Here is a 24,100-nt window from a genome sequence, read left to right on the forward strand (position 1 = left end):
ACCATCGTGAACATCACTGAAGTGGTTAAACAAAGCACTTTGTCCTGCTATTCAGCTTAAAATCTGCATCCAAACTGGAGATAACAGTATATTTGTTTACATTCCAATGTAGATACATGTGTGTAACAAGTAAAAAACACTTTCTGAGAAACTGTCTTTGTTCCAAACGCACACACAGCTCAGGAACAACTCATTTGATTTTAATATATAATAAAAACCAGATAGAATAAAATGCAATGTAGTAGTTCAGGGCTAGAAAAACTATACTTTGGAAACTTATAATTTGTAGACAGACAATATTACTTGTGCACAAAAGCAAATATGATAACTGTATGCATAATAAAAAGTAGAAAAGCAAATTTTTATTGAATGTCATGTCAGAGTTTCAGACCACTTTAACAAAAAATATATGATTCCTTCTCCTGTACAATTGAACATTGATTCATGAGACGCACTGAAAAAGTGTTTCTAGAATTGTTATACTTTGTTGTTTGCATTGTCTACTACGCTATAAGGCTCCCTGCACACTGCAAATCAGTTTTCTGATTCTGATTCCGATTCCTTTTCTGATTTTGATTTTCAATTCTGATTTTCCCTGAATGCATTCAACAGAAAAACGGATCAAAAAACGCAGCATGCAGTAAAGATTACAAATCTGAATCGGAGGTAAAAAATGATTTAAAAAAGCGGAATCGGAATCGGAAATGCATGCAGTGTGCAAGAGGCCTAAGTACTATTTTTTGTTGTTATCGCCTCTCCTAAATCTATGTACTTGTTTGATTCTCCAGTTTTGTTTCTGGAAAAGAGTTCTGTATTCAATTTGTGTATTTTTAAATAAAACTTTGTAAGCTTGAAAAGGATGCGTATGTTTTATATTTTCTATGTCTGATTTTATTATTCTGCAATTAATATTCCGTTTCAATTTAGCCAATAGTGTATTATTATGAATAATTATTAACCTCTTGAGGACCATGGGCTTAAACCCCCCTAGTGGCCAGGCTATTTTGTTAAAAATTGGTCGCTGCAGGTTTAAGGCCAAGCTGCAGGGCTGCACAACGCAGCACAGAAGTGATTCCCCCCTCCTTTTGTCCCCACCAACAGAGCTCTCTATTGGTGGGGTCTGTTCTCCCCTGCAGTGTTTGCTCACAGGTGGCAGCATCTTTATTGCTGGCTGGTGATCTCTGCAGAATGTTGTTTACTGAGAATTCTAAAGCCAATAGAAAATGTCCCACAGAAGGCTCAGGAAAGGGGAGGGGGGAAGAGACCATTAGGCTAAGCCTCAGTGGGAGGGTGGGGTTTCATACCAATATACAGCAATATACAGTACAGCTCTGCAAAGTGTTTCTGATGGTGAAACCAGGATATTTAACTTAAAAGTGGATATCCTGAATAGTGTCCTGCATTGTACTATATGTTTTTACAGTTCCCCTTTAACCTCTTGAGGACTGCAGGGCTAAACCCCCCTAGTGGACCAGGCTATTTTTTAGTAAAATTGGCCACTGCAGCTATAAGGTCAAGCTGCAGGGCCGCACAACACAGCACACAAGTGATTCTCCCCCTTCTTTTCTCCCCACCAACAGAGCTCTCTGTTGGTGGGGTCTGATCGCTCCCCCAATGCTTATTTTTTTTTTATAAATGTTATTGTTGGCGTTTTTTTTAAAAAAACAACTGTTCCTTTAAATCCCTTCCCTCCCTCCCCACAGCCGGCCAATTACGGCGATCGGCTGTCATAGGCTTCTGCTTATGAGAGCCGATCGCTCTCTTGTCCTCCAGGAGGACAGCCGTGTGACACGGCTGTCCCCAGTACAGCGCTGCTGCTGATCGCAGCACTGTACATAGAAATAGACGGCGATCACGCCGTCTAACAGTCTCCCAAGCGGCAATAGCCGCTCGGAGACTGAAGGCTGGGCAGGGCGGAGCGTTCCCCCCAAGCGGGAGATGCGAGCGCATCCTGCGCACGATCTCCTGCATTAGCTGGCCCCAGGACTTTACGCCAATCGGCGTTAGGCGTGCCTGGGGCTGCCGCCGCGGCCACGCCCATCGGCGTGACACGGTCGGAAAGAGGTTAAAAAGAAAAGTAAGCACACACACACACACACACACACACACACACACACACACACACACAAAAACAAAGCATATAAAACGTGGCTAAAATGATCACCATAATCTTCCTAAGCTGGCATAAAAACGGTAGGGCAAAATTGAGCACAAAAGTGGGAGAAAATCACCAACGCAGCAGAGAAGTATCGGAAATTGCAAGTAACGCAAAAAGGAAATATTTGACACCTGTATGTCCTGGATCTGCTACATATTCTTTTACAAGTCAGGTAAAAAGGGCGCCTCGCAGCCGAGGACATTTGGGCGGTGCCATAGGCTGTGAATTAGGGCTGGAACCCACTAGGAATCGATGCAGCACTTTTTAACCACTTAATACAATTATGGGTTTGTAATATGTGATGGATGCAAAACTGATTTTTTTTTTCCATTTTTTGTTTCTTAATCTTCCTGTTAAAATGGATTTCTAATAAAATAATTCTTAGCAAGATGTGCCACCCAAAAAAAGCCTAAATGGTGGCGGAAAAAAACAAGATATAGATCATTTCATGATAAGTAGTGATAAAGTTATTGGTGAATGAATAGGAGGTGAAAGTTGCTTGGATGCATAAGGTGAAACGACACTGAAGGCTGAAGTGGTTAATGCACATTCCTAGGGCAATTCAAATTTTTTCAATAAACTTTATTATACTTACCAGGTGTCCCGATGTCTGGCTTCTGCCCGTAGCCCACTCCCTAAAGGAAGAGGTCACAGGCACTTCTCTAGGATCAATCAGAGAAGCGTCTGTGACCTCTTCTGCTAGGGGGTGGGGCTACAGATGGAAGCTGGACATCTGGAAACCCAGTAAGTATAAATAACTTTATTTAAATTTACAATGACTCGCCCCCCCCCCCCCCCCCCAATTCGCTGCAAAATTGTTTTGAAAATCGATTTTGCATAATTTCTATGCACAGCATTGAGCCCAAACACGTTCAAAATGCTGCATGTCCTGCGAATGCGATTAACCCTAATCGCAATCGCACTAGTGGGCTCAGTCACATTTAGATACATTGCTAAAGCATTTTTGGGAATCGCCGGCGATTGTCGGTTATCCAAAAAGGCTTCCAAAAACACTGCCAGCAAAAGCTGGAAGCCGAATTGCATCCTATCTGCACTGCATGGCGCCTAGGAGGCATAGGCAAACGCAGGGAGGATTACAGCTGCCCAGAATTCCCCCACAGACCAGGGCCGGTGCAATGTCTGTGGACAGGCACATGTTGAGACACCAGAATATCTGCAGGTATCCTGCTGCTCAGAGCACCATGCTGCGGCCTGCACTATGTGCCGCCCCCTTTCTTTCCCGGCTACAGCTGACTTTGGATTTGGCAGCAGCAGCATATATACAAGAACTAAACAGAGCCAGGTATGAGCACAGCCAGGGGCATCACTAGCGCTATTTTGGGGGGCATGTGCCCCCGATCTGTCCTGGGGTGCCCCCGATCTGTTCCCCAGGGGTTCCCGCTGCTCCCTCCTGGCCGCCGCTGCCCCCCCCCCCCGGCTGTCCCCGCTGCCAGAGCGTCAGACCTTGATCAGCCGGCGACCAGATAGAGCGGGCACTAGGACCTAGCGGACACCGCTGATATACCGAAGTGACATCACTTCCGCATATACAGCGTGGTGCGCCTGGCGCCCGCTCTATCTGGTCGAGTCGCCTGCTGATCGAGGTCTGATGCTGCTGGCTGCGAGAGGTGAGGGGGGGGAAGCGGCAGCCAGGAGTAACCTGGGGGCACCTGTCACTCACTACCTAAATGTTGGTTCCTGTCACTCACTACCTAAATGTTGGTTCCTGTCACTCACTACCTAAACGGGGGTCCCTGTCACTCACTACCTAAACGGGGGTCCCTGTCACTCACTACCTAAATGGGGGTCCCTGTCACTTCCTAACTTGGGGTCCCCGTCACTCACTACCTAAACGGGGGTCCCTGTCACTCACTACCTAAACGGGGGTCACTGTCACTCACTTCCTAAATGGTGGTCCCTGTCACTCACTACCTAAACGGGGGTCCCTGTCACTCACTACCTAAATGGTGGTCCCTGTCACATCCTAACTTGGGGTCCATGTCACTTACTACCTAAACGGGAGTCCCTGTCACTTCCTAACCTGGGGGCACCTGTCACTCACTACCTCAACGGGGGTCCCTGTCACTCACTACCTAAACGGGGGTCACTGTCACTCACTACCTAAACGGGGGTCACTGTCACTCACTACCTAAATGGTGGTCCCTGTCACTCACTACCTAAATGGTGGTCCCTGTCACTCACTACCTAAACGGTGGTCCCTGTCACTTACTACCTAAATGGTGGTCCCTGTCACATCCTAACTTGAGGTCCCTGTCACTTACTACCTAAACGGGAGTTCCCGTCACTTCCTAACCTGGGGGCACTTGTCACTCACTACCTCAACGGGGGTCCCTGTCACTCACTACCTAACTGGTGGTCCCTGTCACTCACTACCTAACTGGGGGTCCCTGTCACTCACTACCTAACCTAGGGGGCGCCTGTCACTCACTAGCTAACCTGGGGTGCGCCTGGCTGTCACTACCTAAACTGGGGGGCTTCTGTCGCTACCTGAACTGGGGGACTCCTGGCGCTACCTTAACTAGGGGGCACCTGTCACTACCTAAACTATCCAGGCCAGCCAGCCCAGCATCACCACCAGCCAACCAGCCCAGAATTACTGTCAAAAAGGCCACAGCATCACCACCAGTCAGGCCAGCATTTACTTCAACAGCCCAGCATTACCGCCAGCCAAGTCACAGCATCACCGCCAGCCAACCCAGCCACAGCATCGGCCACAGCATCACTGCCAGGCCTTTCAGCCCACACATCATCCCCAATCCAGCCAAAAACAGTATTGCCAGGGACAGCAGCCAGTAGAGGAGAATTCAGAAGCCAGGTGAGAGGTGTCTACCGTATTCTGCCTATTTATATGAAATGCTGTCTATTTATGTGCCTCATGACTGCTGAATTTGTCTTGTTGGGAGCCTCATGATTTGTTGGGGGCCCTCAAGATTGCTGAATTTGTCTTGTTGGGGGCCTCATGATTGCTGAATTTGTCTTGATAGGGGGACTCATGATTGCTGAATTTGTCTTGTTGGGGGTCACATGATTGCTAACTGTAAGACTATGGGAAAAGCTGAATCCTCATCATATAAGACAATAGCATTAAAACTACTTTTTTAGCTTTTTAAAACAGAAAATAAAACTGAGAGGTTCTAAAAAATTGAATACATTTTTCAGGAGTAGGATGGATGAAATTGTTTATCTTCACAGTTTATTTTCAACTTGGATTTTCCATAATGTTTATGTATGAGTTAAAATGTTTGTACAGTGTTGCCACTTTGCGATAGATAAGTGACTTTTGGGTTGCAGTTCGGGCACTCGGCCTCTAAAAAATTTGCCACCACTGTCCTAATCTAATGTCCCACCAGTGCTAGGTTCATGTAAATTTGTCTCCACCCGTTACCATACCCACATTCTGGTCCACGGCCTACCCAAGCGCGCCGCACAACGTGACCCTCATATTTTACGGCGCGCTAGCTGCAGTGTGCTGAATTCTGCTGCCTACAGTATGTATAGTAATACGCTGTTCTCTAGTGCCTGCACTGTGTGCTGATCTACCTCCAGTGTGTACAGTGTAAGGTGTTACTCTGTGCCTTTACTGATTGTAAACCAGCTGTATTGTATGCTGATCCCTGCTACTTTCAGTATGTACAGTATTAGCTGTAAAGCCTGGTACACACATACAATTTTGATTAGCCAATTTTAGCTCTGTTCATCAAATTCATTGTCTGTTGGCCCACTTACTGCACGGGGGTGGTAAAATTGGTCAGTGATTGACCAATCAAAATTGTATGTGCGTATATATCTTTGATCTATGCCTATACTGATTGTAAATTATCTAAATAAAGGACAGGGGGCTCCATCCAATATTTCGATGGCCCCTTATCTGTAGCTTACACTGCTGCTAAGTTCATGTACATTTGGCCCCACTCATGGCCACGCCCACTTACCTCATGACCACGCCCATTTTTTTGCCGTGGCGCACGCCGCATATACTGCCCACCTAGTGCCCACAGGTGCCCCCGATCTCTATGGACCCTAGAAACGCCCGAGCACAGCCCTGTGCCCTGCTGTGTGAATGCTTCACTGTCCCCTTCATTAGCAATGTCGGCTGTCCTCATTATTATCTGTATCCAAACTGCTCCTGATCGATCCCATTGTCGATGGGGAGCAGATCAGACATGTCAGAAATAATCTTCAGATCCTGTCAGTCAGATAGGAAATTGCATGATGTCTATCCAGCATGATGTCTTACCATATTATTATACTGTATTGTGAGTGGCTGAGGGTGATCTTTCAGGAATCCCTTCCCTTGAAAATCCTGGGTTTGCCTCTGGGAGGGGGAATAGTAATTATCGCTGCAGGGAAATTTGCCACCGCAGCGTGAGCCGTTTTGCAGCTTCACCCTGCACCCAAATCTCTAAGTCCCCTTTTTACATGTATGCATTCTTTTGATCCTTGCTGAGTATGGTTATTCAGATTTGTCTACCTCGGAAAGATAATGAACTATGACTGTATTTTCAAAACAGGCTCTGCTTTGCTTGAAATCCCTGTTTCCTGTTCTGCTGACGATGAAGAGGAAGATTGATTAAATCCCGATCAGGGCTTTGCAGAAGAGCACGATGGGCATAATTATGAGCAGGTCAATTAATATTAAGCATAGCAATAAAATGACTGAATTTGTCACTCATTATAACATTCTGGTCCCCAAGCCCCTTGTCTTTCCTTCACCGTATCTGAAGATGTTGTACGAGGAGGAGGCACTGGACGGGTTTAATGAATACGCAGGGATTGGAATTTGCTTAGTTTAGATGTGTTCTGGTGCTGTGCTTGTCATTTTGAAACTTTATGACAGAAAGTATAAATTTTAACAGAGCTGTTGGGACTCCGCTGTAGTGAGACATGCAAGGAAAAGGCTACAGACTAAGGTGGCCGATCATATTGAACCTAGTGTGGTGGGTCCCCGATGCCATCATAATGCTGCAAGAGTAACTGTTTGTTGTGTGTGGTGGACCCGAAAGTGGGGCCACTGTTTATTGTAAAAGTATGCCTCACAGTATGGTTCCACCACCGGGGTAACGCTCGTATAACAATTGCACCGCAATGGAATAAACCAAGTGTGAAAGGGGCCTTGATGCTTTAATTCTAAGCACAGACAACTCCACACTGTATTTTGTTAGTCGATAAAAAGCTGACTCGCCCCCCCCCCCTCCCTAGACATTTTGATTTGTCCAACTGACCTAAAGCAAAGCCTCACATACATACAGTATACGAGGAATGTAAGGATCAGAGCTCGATCGCTAGCCTCTAGGCTACAGGCGTGTCCTGTTGCTATGTGCTGGGGGGAGGGGCAAAGGAGCAGCCCACGAGGAGCATCACAGAGTGGGCGGGCTGAGAGAACAATGCCCTAGGCCAGTGCTCAGCCGGGTCAGTTGGATCACTCACTCACCAATGCGCCAAGGGGGAATCTAGGGCCGTCCTAAGCATGCTGGATTCTTGGTAGTGGCGATCATTACAGCTCATCTCAGCCAATTTAATCTAGCATGAGGCTTAAAGTGAACCCGAGGTGAAAATAAATTGATGAGATAAACAATTGTATTTATCATCCTACTCCTTAAAATTATTTTTTTTAGATATTTCATGGATTTATTTTATATTTAAACATTAAAGTGAACCAGAGACAAAGCACCCTCATGTATTTTACCATATATATATATATATATATATCAGTGGGAACATTAGAGAAAACACCTACCCTGTTCTCTCTTTCATCCTTCACTGCTCAGCCTGCTTGTTATCAGCCCTGATAAAATCCCTGACTAAGCATTCAGTGTGGCTTTGCTCAGGAATCATTATAGCTAAGTCTGTCTTCTCTGATGTCTTTTCAAGCCCAAGCCTGCCCCCTTCTGGCTCTGGTATAATGACTCAGCCATAATGATTCCTGAGCAAAGCCAGAATGAATTGGTCGGGATTTTATCAGGGCTGATTAGAAGCAGGCTGAGCAGTGAAGAATAAAACAGAGAGCAAGGTAGGTGTTTTCTCTAATGTTCCCACTGATATATATGGGGAAATACATGAGGGTGCTTCATCTCTGGTTCACTTTAAGGCCTGATTCACACTTGCAGGAAAAAAATGGTCCATTTGCGGATCATAACGGAATGGATTCTAAGCCGATGTGAGTGGAACCAATGTGGATCCATCCACATTGGTCTGTTAGGATGGATCTGTTCTGAACAATCCGCTGAATTGACCGCAAATTTGGTTCTGCAGCAATTTTTCTGGACCGATGAGCCCAGAAGAATGGAAACGGAAACTGAAGCACTGCATTTGGGGCAATGAGAAAACAGAACGCTTCTTCACACTAGTGAAGAAACGGACCGTTCTAGCCAGCAAAATCCACTGTGGGGGTGGGTGTCTGGGGGGATGTGGGGAAACGGAACAAAAGTAGCCGAATGGCAGCGGAGTGAAAACGGATTTGATCGACTGGTAATCAGATCCATTTTTACGGATCCGTTTGCCACTTAATTGTCAGTGTGAACCGGGCCTTACAAAGTAGATTTAATGTTTTGTTGTCTCTGCTCAATGGCAGCCTATTAAGTGTCCCTGAGTGAAAATACTACATGAACGTTTGACCTTTTTCTATCTCCCTCTGCTTGCAGAAGTTGTATTGTGCCAAGAAAACTTTTATGGCTGTACTTTGCTCATCAGTGATGCTTATTATTTTCCCGACAAGGTACCGACAAGACAGAAGGTGTAACTTCCATGCCTAAAAATTTACTCTTTTAGACAGCAAAATAAAGCAAGTAAAACAGCCTAGTTATTAATATGTTGTTGTTATTATTATTATTATTATTATTAGCATTATTTATAAAGCGCCAACTTGTTACCCAGCGCTGGGCAATAAATATATACATTGATACAAGGATGACAGACATAACAAGGTTATACAACATAGAACAAAGTTATACAAGGCAAACGGTACAAGATACATGATCATGCGGGTATGGGCTGTTAGGTAGGCCCAGTAATACAAGTACAGGCTGTCATAGGAAAGGAGCACATGATCCTGTTGATTACACTAAGGAAGGGAGGACCCTGCCAGAGGCTTACAATGTAACTTTTGCACTCTTTATCTCCTGTCACATCATCCCCTTGGGTACACTTTAAAAGGGAAAAGAGGTCCTAGCAATGAGACTGTTCCTTCTTTCTCTGATCTCTAGAGCTCCATCTGCTGGATACAAATGGTACTAGTAAAATATCGCTAGGTCACATTTCTTATTTACTTGATGAAAAATAAGATGAAAACAATTTACAATAATCTGTTTTAGTTTTAAACCCACTGAAGTGTGACAAATATAAAAGAAATAAAAACCTCCCACAAAACAAAAAGTTACATTCTTTTTGAAGAACAAATTGGCTCATTGCGCGTAAATTGTAAACAGCAAATACTGTAGAAAAAAAAGCCATTTTGGTTTGTGAAACAGAAATAGCTGCAGCGTTTCCCAAGCAGCAGAGCTGGCATTAGTGTCTAGCCTGGGGAGAAGAGCTGTTATATTTAATGTTCTGTTCTGTCTGCCAGGCCCGACATATCTCTCCCTCTGGTGTCACCGGTGGAACATGTGCCTTTTCCCCTGAAATTCTGCTTTGCCTCCTGCACATGAGCCATGATACAATTTACCCATTCCCCAACGCTTGCTCGAGCAATGACAAGCAGCCTAACCAAGCTGAATTATTCCTACGCAGCCAGCCTGTGATCTACAGCCATTGCTTAATCCCTTAAATGCAGAGTTTAAATGGGGCCTCCATGCCAGCTCAGAAATTGTATTTTCCACTCTCTGTCCTGAAATAATTGGCAGCTCCGGTGAAATGAGGCTGATCACGGGCGATTCCAGGCCCGTTTTAGTCCGTTGCTCTCATGTGATCATCGAAGGTGCAGGCCTGCAAGAGTGGATGCCTACTAGGCTTCATTTTTATAGTGCGGGCATATTCAACAATACTTTATGAAGTATATAGTAATGTTACTAATAGTCTTTCAGAGGAACTCACAATCTAATTGCTACCATAGTTATAATTTAACCACTTCACCTCATAGCGGTTTTTACCCTAACAAACAAGAGCAATTTTCACTTGTCAGTGCTCTGCTCCGCCCTTTTATTCCCCAATAACTTTATTACTATTTCTCACAACAAAAGGATCTATACCTTGTTTTTTTGCCACCAATTAGGCTTTCTGTGGGTAGTTTATTTTGCTATGATTTTTTTTTTATTCTAAATGCATTTTAATGGGAAAAATAAAAAAAGGAAAAAAAAATCTTTATTTCTCAGGTTTTGGCCATTATAGTTTTAAAATAAAACATTCTCCTGTGGATAAAACCCACAAATTGTATTTTCCGATTTGTACCAATTATTAGACCATTTAAATTATGTCCCTATGACAATGTATGAATCCATAATTACAAGCCCCTATGTAGTAAAGTAATAGTAATATACCTTCATAAAATAAAGCTAAGTCCCTAAGGCAACTATTTACGTTGGCGGGGGAGGCGCACACACGTGCACAGCGGCGGCCGGAGTGAGTGAAGCATTAAAACGTCCTGGAGCCATTAACAGGCTCTAATAGGACGTTTTAATGCGCCAGCTTGTCAGTAAGTGGTTAATTTACCTATAATCAGGAACCGTAATTTCACGTAATTTTCATGTAACCAACTTTAATGTACATGCTATCATCACCAAAGTTGCTATGTATGTTTAAGGGAATAGTTGGAACAAGGCAAAACAAATTATTTCTCACAAAGACCTTGCAGTTTTTGAGAAAATAGATTTTAAAAATGCAAAAGGATTTTTAAACTGTCATTTTTCTGGGTTTAAAATCTATTTTTTCAGTGTATATTGAAAAATTAATTTTCTCAAAAACTACTGTAACATTCTGTGGAGATGCAGCTGCGGGCAGTCAGGATGTCCACGCAGCTGCTTCGGTTTCCCTGTCGGGCATTTCTCCTGTCTCCTCGACGTCTAGCACGCCGAGGGGATTGTCAGTGGCTCATAGAGTGGCTTTGTCGCGCGCACAGACGGGACCTTTATGCGGGGAGGAGGCGCGTCAGCTTACCTGCTGGTCGGCTGACGTCAGAGGAGACTCTCGGCAGCTCTGATCGGCTGATGGGTGTGGGCGTGGCCGAGGGGGTCTTCTCCACTTCTTAAACCTCCGAGAATCACTCGCAACTTGTCTGCTGTTGCGAATGCTTCATGTGAGCACTCAGACCTTAGTTAGTTCCGGTGTGCTTTGATCTGGGAGGAAACCAGGGATTTCACACAAGACTTGGAATTGATATTACTACTGTTATTATTGCTTGATTATCTGTGTATGACTCTGGCTCTCTTCTGACTACTCTTACGCTATAAGATTCTGTACTTTCGCCCATCTGATCCTGTTGCTAACTCTGCCTAAAATACCTTTATCCTTCTGCCAGCCGATTCTGTACTGTATCCTCCTGTCTGTTGCCGAACCGATCTGTCTGACCACTCTACTCACCAGTGAGCCCTTGTCACTGGTGAGGTTCCTTACTGATAGTACCCACCAGCTCCTCTGGTGAGGTTCCTTACTGATAATACCCACCAACTCCTCTGGTGAGGTTCCTTACTGATAATACCCACCAACTCCTCTGGTGAGGTTCCTTACTGATAGTACCCACTAGCTCCTCTGGTGAGATTCTGCCAAAACTAATCAGTATTACTGTTGCACCAAGCACTGTACACTTGCTTTTGCTATACTTGCATTATTGGTGATTCTGCAGGTATAGTGTCTGATTATTGGTGATACTGCAGATCACACAATAATCAGACTTCTTATTGCTACTCCAATCGTTACAACTACAAGATCGTTTTGAAAAACTCTTTTTATTGCCTTGTACCCACCCTCAACCTAACATTTGTGGCAATTTTGGTGGCGATACCGGTAGCATGTATAGGGCGGTTTGCTAAAGTCAACATGAAATTACACAAAAATGATGCAAAACTATGAATTGATTGTTCAAAATCAATTGAATGCCCAAATCCTAATTGCCTATGGTGTAATTGCAAAAATGTATGTTAAATTTCCCGTAATCGTAATGATCAGATTACGATCATCAATTATTCAATAGAATCAATTAACTTTTTGGATATAGGAGGAAAACCATACAAATAGGAGAATAACATACAGATTGGGATTCTCGCTCTCTAAAGCAAGGGGGCTATCCACTATGCCACCGTGTGACCTAACAGATACATCGTTACCAAGGCAGCTCTGTGGCCGAGCGCTTTGCACCTATGCCTTGCAGTACTCTATTCCTAACCAGGGTGCTTTTGCGCTGTGTTTGCGTAAGTTTCCACCAGACACACCAATGTCTTTCTACAGCTTAAAGTCAAACTGGTAAGTTAATAGACGTCCTTTTAAAATTGGTACGCTCCAATAGACTATGGCCTCGATTCATAAACAGCAGTGCGATAAAAAAAATCTTGTCAGGAAAATACCGCACTTGGTATTTTCCCGGTCTGTGTGCTAATTCATAAAGATTTCCCCAGCTGCCCTTGGAGGTCAGTAAATTACCGCAGCCCATTGAGCGGTAGAGTAGAGGAGTGTCTCGATTCTCTCTTTTCCCTGTAGAAATGAATCACACAGACGGCTCTCTCTGGCTCTCTCCACTGATGACTCAGACAGATGAGTCATACAGTCTTTCCCTGCCTGCTCATATGACTCACACAGACGGCTCTCCCCACTGATGACTCAGACAGATGAGTCACACAGTCTTTCCCTGCCTGCTCAAATGATTCACACAGAGGGCTCTCTGGCTCTCTCCACTGATGACTTCGGCTCTCTGCACTTTTGCATTCATCAGAGCTGTCAGAGCTGTAGGTAACTTGTTATCGCCTCACTAGAGGTGTCGGTAACTACCGCCAGGCTTACTGCTTGTTGAAGGCTTTATGAATTGACATTTGCTGACAATTTACTGACATGTGTTGTCGGTAACTGCAGCCAAGTCGGTAATTTATCTCCCTGGTCGGTAATTGTAGCTTTTTATGCTGTAACAGCCTTTATGAATTGACATTTTGCTAAGTGGTCGGTAAAGTCTGCTGTTTTCAGCATTACCGCATGAGGTAATGCTTTATGAATCGAGGCCTACGTGGGCTGGTGGAACTCCAAGCTTGCGTACTTCGAATTCCCTGGGGAGGACCAGCCTGCACTAGGGAATAAGGGGATACCATTTTTGGGGGGAAGCAGGGGAGGAAAACAAAACTTTTATTTTTCTCTCCAGGGTTCCACCTGCTCCACTGGCCAGGACTACCTGCTTACCCAGCCCCCCCCCCCCCCCCATAGATCACAGTGCCTTTGCCATGTGTAGGGATGGCAACGGTCCTGTGGCCAAGCGGAGAGAGAGCAGAGCAGCGGCAGCGTCATACATGTCTGCGAATGACCTGTCCAGATTCTCTGTTTACCTCTAAAGGCCCACTCCAACAATGGCTGTGAAGTGGACACATCATTGCCTCTAGACATGCTCATTGGACAAGTGCCCCAACTGGGTGCTCCAAATGTTGCTGCCGTTTAGTTTTGTTTGAACTGAACCGAATAGCCTGATATTCAGGATGAATGTCACATTGGCCTGATCACATAAAGCAACACAACCCTTGATCCATCACTTGATGTAAGCTTCTTATCCTGATTGAACTGGCATCCTTCCGGAAGTGCTTGGAGACTTCTGCTCTCGCTAGAGCTCTTGGCATCTTGCATAAAGAGTATTGTAGGTTTGCTTGAAGCACACAGTCCTCCATGTTGATTGAAGTGTTGAAGCATCCAACATCTTCACTCTTCCACGGAAAGAACCGCTTTTACGATAAATGTTAGATTTTAAAACACAGATGTGCACACAATGTCCATAAAAGGATCTATAAATTACTTTATGTTTTATTATTTCTCTGACAGCTCTGACAGATTATAAACTAGTCCTTCTCCATATAGGAAATTCTCAAAGTTTCCTTTATTTATTTGGAAAGCACTCCCTAAAAAGACCTATTCAAATATGTCAGCCAGCTTGCCAACTCGCTGCACGCTATGCTGGGATATGGACAGTACCACTGCCAACCAGGGTGCTGTTTCAAAGGAAATAAATATGTTTAATACTGATATTTTACTATTGCTAAACCTAACCCTACTCTTTCTCAGAATCCCCCCCAAGCCTAACTCTGAGCCCCCGCCCCCGCATAAACTTCCTACCTGACACCTAACCCCACCCCCCTGCACAAACATCCTATCCGACGCCTAACCCTACCTCCCCATCCCTAACCTCAAACCCTCTGGCGCTAATAGCCGGAGCAGTGCTTTTCAGCGCTGCTAGATTTGGGTGCAGCCGGCGCCTCCATAGACTTCAATAGGAATCACTCCTATTGAAGCTCTCAGTGAGTAACGTCAGCTCCGTCACAAGACAGAGCCGAAGTTGCTTAAAAACATAATAATTCGGCCTCCAGCAATCGCTGGAAGCCGAATTATTTCATTCCCCACTATCCATGGCGGCCTGGAAGGGGAATAGTAATTAAATCGGCCCGGACTTGTACAGAAGCAGGATCAGCTATATACCGCTGTATCCTGCGCCCAAGTCTACCGGCGCCGATTTCAAATGTACTCCTAATAGCTGCCCCCCCCCCCCCCCTTCCCTGCAAGAAAAAGCACAATTTCTCCAGCACCATCATAGACGCCTCTTGAAATAACGGCATTGACCTATAGTGGGCGCCTATATTTCCTGTTTCTGCCAGAGGTCATGTGTCCGCACTTCCTGGCAAATGAAAAATATATTGATCGGTATTTTCCATACTTGCACTAGAATACATTGGGATTTATTCACTAAGGTAAATAGTGCGAGCAACCTCCTGTTGCTCGTGCTATTAAATCAGTACAACTTAACTTTCTTTCCATGCACGCTATGCCCGCTAGTGGCAGTGTAGAGTGTGTAACCAAACAACGGGTGCTGCTTACAAAAGCCGCGCAGTAGTGATGTATCACTACCGTGATACTTCACTAGCATGGCCGCTACTATGTTAATTAACCACTTCACCACTGAGGGGTTTTACCCCCTGAGCACCAGAGCAATTTTCACCTTTCAGCGCTCCTTCCATTCATTCGTCTATAACTTTATCATTACTTATCGCAATGAAATGAACTATATCTTGTTTTTTCCGCCACCAATTAGGCTTTCTTTAGGTGGGACATTATGCCAAGAATTATTTTTTTCTAAATGTGTTTTAATGGGAAAATAGGAAAAATGTGGGGAAAAAAATAATTATTTTTCAGTTTTCGGCCATTATAGTTTTTAAATAATGCATGCTACTGTAATTAAAACCCATGAAATTTATTTGCCCTTTTGTCCCGGTTATAAAACCATTTAAATTATGTCCCTATCACAATGTTTGGCGCCAATATTTTATTTGGAAATAAAGGTGCATTTTTTTCAGTTTTGCGTCCATCCCTAATTACAAGCCCATAGTTTATAAAGTAACAGTGTTATACCCTCTTGACATAAATATTTAAAAAGTTCAGTCCCTAAGGTAACTATTTATGTATTTTTTTTTAATTGTAAATTTTTGAATTTTTTTTTAATTACAAAAAAAAAAAAAAAAAAATGGGGAGTGTGGGAGGTAATGAGTAAATTTTTTGTGTAAAAATCATTTATTTGTATGTGAAAAATGTGTAGGGTGTAGTTTACTATTTGGCCACAAGATGGCCACAGTAACTTTTTGTTTTAATGCGACCTCCAAGCTTCCTTCCGGAAGCTTGGAGGAAGTATAAGGAGGCTGGACACATGAGTTTTTTCTCACAATGATCGCGCTGCCCATAGGAGCGCAGCGGATCATTGTGGGGCTTAGATCAACGAACGGGAATGGATTTTCCCATTCATTGATCTCCGGGCGAGCGGGCGGCGGCGTGTTTACTAGCGGCGGGCGGCGTGTTTACGAGCGGGTGCGCGGACAGCGTCGGGAACGCGGAAAGTACGGATTTCTCCGTCCCTGGGGGTTAAAGGATGGAAAAAGGGACGGAGAAATTCGTACGGCGGGGGTAAAGTGGTTAACATAGTTACTATGTAATTAACCATTTGAGGGCCGTAGGCTTAAACCCCCCACAGTGGCGTTCCTACTGTAGTGCGCAGGGGGGCGTGGCGCACCGGGTGACAGACAGCCAGGGGGGTGTCGCCACGACCCCCCACAGCAGCAGAGCAGGAGGGGGAAGCAGCGCTAGAAGGAGGAGCAGTGGGGGCAGCGGTGGGGAGGGGGGAAATATCCCCCCCTCCCTCACCTGGGACCCCTCCTTCTGCCTCTCTCCCCCTCCATTTATCAGTGGCAAGTGCGGGCTCGGTGGCGGGGAGACAAGCGGAGAATTACTCACCACTTCCGCGTTCCAAGCGCTGGCTGTCGTCACAAATCTCCGCCTTCAAAGCCGCCCACTGTGCTTCCTGATATGCGAAAGCACAGTGGGCGGCATTGAAGGCGGAGATCTGTGACGACATGACGCTGCCAGCGCTTGGAACGTGGAAGTGGTGAGTAGTTCTGCGCATGTCTCTCCGCCGCCAAGCCCGCACTTGCCACCGCTAAATGGAGGGGGAGAGAGGCAGAAGGAGGGGTCCCAGGTGAGGGAGGGGGGGGGGGATATTTCCCGGCTGCCCCCACTGCCCCTCCTTCTAGCGCTGCTTTCCCCCTCCTGGGACATCTATACTGGGGGCAACTGTACTAGCTATACTGGGGGCAACAAAACTAGCTATACTGGGGGCAACTAAACTAGCTATACTGGGGCAACTATACTGGGGGCAACTATACTAGCTATACTGGGGGCAACTAAACTACCTATACTGGGGGCAACTAAACTATCTACGCTGGGGGCAACTAAACTAGCTATACTAGCTATACTGGGGGCAACTAAACTAGCTATACTGGGGCAACTAAACTAGCTATACTGGGGGGCAGCTATACTGGGGGCAACTATACCAGCTATACTGGGGGCAACTATACTAGCTATACTGGGGGCAACTATACTGGGGGCAACTATACTAACTTCATTTGGGGCAACTAGCTTCACTGGGGGCAGCTATACTGGGGGAAACTACTAGCTATACTGGGGCAACTATACTAGTTAATACTTTAAATTACAGTTAGCTCCGCCATCATCCGGTCATGACCACGCCCATTTTTGCTGCGCAGCACGCCACAGGTTGTGTCCACGCCCATTTTTTTTTAGGGGGGGTGTCTTTTAATACCCAGCACCGGGTGCCAAATGCCCTAGGTACGCCACTAACCCCCCAGTGGCCAGGCTATATTTTACAATTTCAGGGCTCTGCAGCTTTAGAACTGTGCTGCAGAGCCATAACACTTAGCAAACAGATGAATGTTTGTCTCCTTTCTTGCCACCAACAGAGCTTTCTGTTGGTGGCATCTGATCGCTGATTGTTTGTTTGTTTGTTTTCTTATACATTTTTTTGTATTATTTTTTTATAAAAAATACATATTTTTCTTTAAATTTTAATACCCATTATCCCTCCTTCCCCCTTCCCCGACGGGCTCTCATAGGTATCACTTTTGTGGCTAATGGAGGTGACAGCTCAGTGTCAGAACTGTCCCCGTACGGCGCTGCTATAGATCACAGCGCTGTACAGGGAAATTATTTTTTTAACTGTTTATAGTCTTTTAGTGGCGATCCCCACTGGCAGACGGATGACGGAGCAGAGCATCAGCGCGCATCGGCACACGCGATCCCCTGCAATCTCCTTCCCCAGGGGGAGCCGCCGCATTCATGCCAATTGGCGTGGAGTGGTCGGCAAATAGTTAATATGGTAACTATGTTACCATAATTAACATAGTAGTGGGCGTGGTATGTGAAGTATCATGGTAGCGATACATCACTACCACACGGCTTTTGTAAGCAGCACCCATTGTTTAGTTACACACACTACGCTGCTACAATTGGGCATAGATAGAAAAATAAGTTGCGCTGATTTAATAGCGCAAGCAACAGGAGTTTGTTTGCGTTATTTACCTTAGTGAATGAATCTCATTTCTACTAAGCATGAGTAAGAACAATCATAAAAAATGTTAATTAAAAAAACAAACCTGCAATTGTGTTTCAAGTGCATCACATCCAGTATATAAGTCAGTGAGGTCTCCCACGGATGCCAATTCAAGGCCAAACATTGGCTGTGTGTGACCTTGACTGCAACACTTATTCACAAAAGTTAATATAGGAATCATGATTGCATGCGATTGTAAAACACAATGCCAGCCTATGTAACCTTATTCTATGGAAACGAAAGGTGCAGTCACAGTCAGATGCCCTTAGAACAGTTTTATTGTGTCACCAGCACAGCACAGAGAAGAGGGACGCCAATACCTGCTTCCAGCTCCCTGCGTTGGCCAAGCATACCGGAGTCTCAGTGCTATGGCTGTGAGGTCTCTGTGCAGCTGCTGCTGCTTTTCTAGGTCAAAGCTCTTATGCCGAAGCTTCAAGCATGGCTTTGACCTCACTTTGTTAGCTGATGAGGCCTTGCCAACCTCTGTAAAAGTCTTGTATATGTATGAGCAACCTTCACAAACACTAAACAGCTCTTAATAGGGACTATCTATAGGATTGTGTTCTCTCTTGCACACTAATGGGTTAGACCATGGTGAAACTGGGGAGAGCTGCAGCTTGTAAAAGAGGGTTGATGCCCCCTATATGACATCAAGTAAGGGACAACGCTGACACATCCGATACTATTCTTTTTTCACTTTGTATAAAAATAGCCAAATTTTCGGAACCGTGCAGGGCCCCTTTATCAAGGCACTAATTGCTCAAAGGCAAAAATCTGCCACCAGCTTAACATACATCAGGTCTGTGAGTGTTTAGAGGAGTCTTCTTCTGAGCTTCTCCCATAGGAGCCTTTTCATTGCGGCAGACAGATTTTTGACTATGAACAAACCTTGTCTTTATAAAGGAGCTCAAAGCGGTTCCGAAACATTGGCTGTTTTTATAAAAAACTAAGAAAGGGTTATATAGGATGTGCCAGTTTTCTCCCTTACTTAATAGGGATTAAACCAAGACTCAAGTGGTCACTGTACCTCTCGCATGCAAGCAAGAATTTACCAAATTCTAATTTTCTGGGGAATGCATTGTAGTTAATGAAGTTGGTGGAATTAGTGATATTTGATACTATGGCCTCAATTCACAGAGCTTTATCAAACACTTTATCAAACGTTTGATAATTTTCCTCATGGGTAAAATCTAATTTTGAATTCACTAAGGTGTTATAGGTTTATTGTTCATTTCATCGATAAAACATTCGATATATCTATTACACCTTAGTGAATTCAAAATTAGATTTTACCCATGAGGAAAATTATCAAACATTTGATAAAGTGTTTGATAAAGCTTTGTGAATTGAGGCCTATAAAGGGCTCCAGAGCTAAAGTAAGGGGTGTAACTAGAGGGGAGCAGTCCATGCAATTGCAGGGGGACCCGGAACAGTAAGAGGGCCCCAATTGCTACTTCACTCCCTCTGATAAAAGGGTCCATCCTTCAGATCAGGTGTGTTTGTGGCTATGCTTTTCATGGGGGTAAAGATCATAATGTCCATCATGTTTTTATCACTCTTGCAAGATGGGCCCTGGGCTGTGAGGGCCACCAAGAGTGGACAAGTAAAATGGTGTAAACATTGGGGGGGCCCATCAAAGTATTGCTGGGGGTACCCATGATTTATTGTTACACCCCTGGCTAAAGTGTACCTTACATGAACAAAGCAAAAGGAATTATACTTACCCGAGGCTTCTTCCATTCCCCCGTAGTCCCTCAGCTGCAATTAACAAATTAACAGTAACATTTTAGGCAGCTTGGAAAAACTTTCAGGGCCCTGTTGTTCTCAACACGTATGGTGGGTGTGGGCACTCCCAGACCACGGGTCTTCACCAGAGCACCTTACAAAAGCAAGGGATGATGGGCTGTTTCCTCTAGCAGGTGACGGGCTACTTTGCTGCCTAATGGACACAAGATCACAACTTCTGGGAACGATCCAGAGGTGAGTGGAAAACCAGATGGGTGAACCCCGAAACAATGTTGCTTCATAATAACAGCATTGAGAGAACCCACAAAGTTGTTTTCCTCTTAGGCCCTCCAAGTTGTGTTAAATGGTCCCTCCCCAGTCCCCACTAGTGTTGCTTGTGGGTTTTCACCAAACTCATTTTCGCATCGAAAATGTTTGCGAAAATTATAATTTTACTGCAAAAGGCGGAAAAACTATATTTTTTCCATTACACATGCAAACTGAGCGCTGGTACAGTCGGGAAAGCGGGAGTACGGGACGCCGACGCCGCGGTGAGAGAGCGATATTGCTGGGCTGAGAAGCCCGACATGCGCATAATCTTTTTGATTCAAGTGAGTGTACTGGAGTGCCCAGGCCAGGAAATTGTGTGTGCAAACAGTATTATGCTATGTGCCATCTATTTGTTTTTACATGATCTTTGTGGATTAAACTGGAGATTTTATACAAGTTGAAGTATTGGAGCTGTGAAGTTTGTTGCCGTGCGGCAAAGCGTTAGACCCACCTGGAGTTTGAGGTGGCATCTATCCGGTGAGCGGCTGCATTGGAGGGAGTGGATTTGGATGTCACGTGGAGTGGAACACAAAACACTAATTATCACTGGGTGGATGTGCATGCATTCAATTTGTATTACTGGTAATGCACTATGTGGAGCTGGTTTATTGCAGATATATAGTCAATAAGAAGAGGAGCGCTGTCACAACAATTTTCAACATATATTTTTTCCATGAAAATGTTTACAGCGAAAATGCAAAAAAATGATATTTTTACCATGAAAATTCATAAAACTGAAAAAAAAAACCCAAGACTTATTTTCGATGGTATTTTTGCTTAGAAATCAAATTTAACACTTTTTTCACTTTTTTGTACCCCCAAATCCCTGGTGTCAGTGGTGGGCACCTGGAGTCGGTACAAAAATCATCCGACTCCAACTCCGACTCTGACTCCTCAGTTTATGAAACCACTGACTCCGACTCCAAGTACCCAAAATTGCTCTGACTCTTTTGTCTCCGACTCCTTAGTCTAATACTTACCAGGGCTATGGAATTGGTACAAATAAAAATCATCCAGTTCCGACTTCTGACTCCTCAGTTTAAGAAACCATCAACTCCAACTCCGACTGCTGGTACTTAAATTTGCTCCAACTCCTTGACTCCAACTCCGACTCCACAGCCCTGGTGCCAGCCATCAGTCTGTCCTGCTGTAATAAAGTCCCGGGTGATGTGGCAGCAGTATCCATCCACATCACTCAAGACTGTCAGCTCTGCATCATGAATGTGTGGGCTGTACTTTTGCGTACGTACACGTAGGGAAGTGCAGAGCCAGATTTGTAATTTTCACCGCCCAAGGCCACTATCACCAGCGCCCACTGACAAACAGCAATCCCCCTACCACACACACACACACACACACACTTTTATTGGTCCCAGTAATCAATGTATTTAAATGTTCTTATTAATTATGCAATTTTACTGAACAATCAGAAGAAGAGAAAGGGGAAGGGGGGGGGGGGGGGGGGAGGTTATAGCGCTCAACAGCCTTCAATATATACCAATCAGTCCCAAATGCAGTAACAACACCTGGAATAAATATGCTTATCTAATAGTACACAAAGGAAGTCTCTTAATCAATCTCCATTTTTATGGTAACAAAGACAGTTCCATAGATGGTTCCTTCTAAATTTTCTTCATACACGATTTCCTTCAATAAAACTTCATAAAAATGTATACGCTCACCAGATCCTGTGGCCAACTAATCTCGATCGGCAAATACGTTTGTGATATTAACTACTAGATGGCGCTCCACGCCCATGGGTGTGGCCGCGGTGGCAGCCCCAGGACCGCCTAACAGCAATTGGCGTCAAGTCCTGGGGCTGCAGTTTGCAGGAGATCGCGCGCAGGGTGCTCGCGCATCTCCTGTTCGGGGGGCGGAGTTCTGCCCAACCTTCAGTCTCCGAGCGGCCATTGCCGTCTTTACAGCGCTGCGATTAGCGGATGTCACCCTGGGGCACTTGAGAGCGGTCGGCTCTCATAGGCAGAAGCCTATGACAACCGATCGCCGTGACTGGCCGGCTGGGGGGTGGGAGGGGTTTTTGAAATAAAAAAAAAGTAAGGAAGCAAAATGTATTAATAAAATATTAGTGTAAATATTTATTGAATCACTTGTGTGCTGAGTTGTGCGACCCTGCAGCTTTGCCTTAAAACTGCAGTGGTGAATTAGGGAAAAAATAGCCTGGTCGTTAGGGGGGTTTAGCACTGCAGTCCTCAATAGGTTGATCAGTAAGCTCCACACAGACTTGCTTCACATTTCCCAGCGTCTTCAATGCTCGATGCATGTAAACAAATATATGATCACAGTGTAGCTCTGTATTACAACCACTGTTATTACACTGCGGCTGCCACCTGAATTACACTAGCATCAGTGTGTCCCTTTTATTAGCAATGCACCCAGTGTGCCTTCACCCGTTTTTTCAAAAAAGCCTCTCACCTGATGTCAGTGCTGACCTCTTAATAGACCAGCTTCAGCGCTTTTCATATACTCATGGCAGCGTGACATTCAGAGTGTTGCTGCCTAAAAACTAAACAGGCCTCGACATAGCATAATTCCATCTTATTTATTAATAAAAAATGTTAAAATTGTACACTCACAAATTCCAAATTATTATGCGCATATAAAATCTCCAGCTTCTGGATCAGCGTCTCACTCGTTCTGAAGGCTCGGCCCAACTAGTTTCGTCATTCGACTCATCGGGGGCATGGAACTGCGTACGTAGGATAATTAAGCTTGACATATATAAGTTTAGACAAATTCAATAGATAGAGGAGCGCATGGTTAGACCTTTTAACCTTTTACTGAACAATCAACCTTCCAATTGATTGGTTTGAATAGTGTTGATGATGTCAATCGACTACAAATGACCAATTTGTTTTATCAATTTGTTTTGTGGATCGGTTACATCAAAATGATGGGAATGATTATAATTTGTATTCCGTTTATGGGCCAAATCGATGCTTTCCACTCTAAAAAGTTGGGTGGAGGGCAGAGTTGGACTCAAAGAGGGGCTGATGGTGATGATAAGTGACAGCTCAGGTCACAGACAATAAGCTGCCCCCATTTGCTGCCCCTTCTTCCCGAGTCCCAGACACTTGTCCGACTCCTACAGTTCATGTTTAGTTGACTGCATGAGTGTTCCAGCCCACAGCCTGCCCCTATTTTCCTGGTGCCCTAGGCCATGGCCTGTGTGGCCCTGCCTGAAATCCTGCCATGGGGGAGTGCTTCCAGAAGTAATATACATTATAATATATTGTAAAGAGGGTCGAAGCAGAGAAACTGAGTAGAATAAGAAGACTGGGAAACCCTCTGGACCATCCAGAGGCTTCCACCCACACTAAGGTGAGTATCTAACTTTTCCTTTTTTTCTGTCTTTCTAACTGTACCCGTAAAGAGGTGTTATTTGTATAGATTTCACAGTAGTTATTGTTAGAGGAAGGAAAGATTTAAGCATCAGGTAAGAGTTAACTCGGGGGGGGGGGGGGGGGGGGGGGGGTGTATAGATGGCCTTTCCTAAGCATTTAAATTGCATTTATTAATTATCCCTCCAGTGCTCTGACCAGGGAGCTGTTGATTTAATATCTCTACCGCCTGCACCTGCCTCCTGCGAATGCGTGGTGAGCTTCGGCAATCCCCAGAATGTTTTGGAACGTATTATTAATGATTCTGGAGACATTTAACTGCTTTCATCGAAAAATTAAACAGATGCCTGTGTGAACATAGTAGGTGTTGCTCCAATATGCATCAGTAGGTGTTGCTCCAATACGCATCAGTTCAGTTACAGTGCTGTTTGACCAAACCGTATGGCT

This window comes from Hyperolius riggenbachi, chromosome 10 (genome assembly GCF_040937935.1).
Source record: "Hyperolius riggenbachi isolate aHypRig1 chromosome 10, aHypRig1.pri, whole genome shotgun sequence".
Taxonomy (NCBI): domain Eukaryota; kingdom Metazoa; phylum Chordata; class Amphibia; order Anura; family Hyperoliidae; genus Hyperolius; species Hyperolius riggenbachi.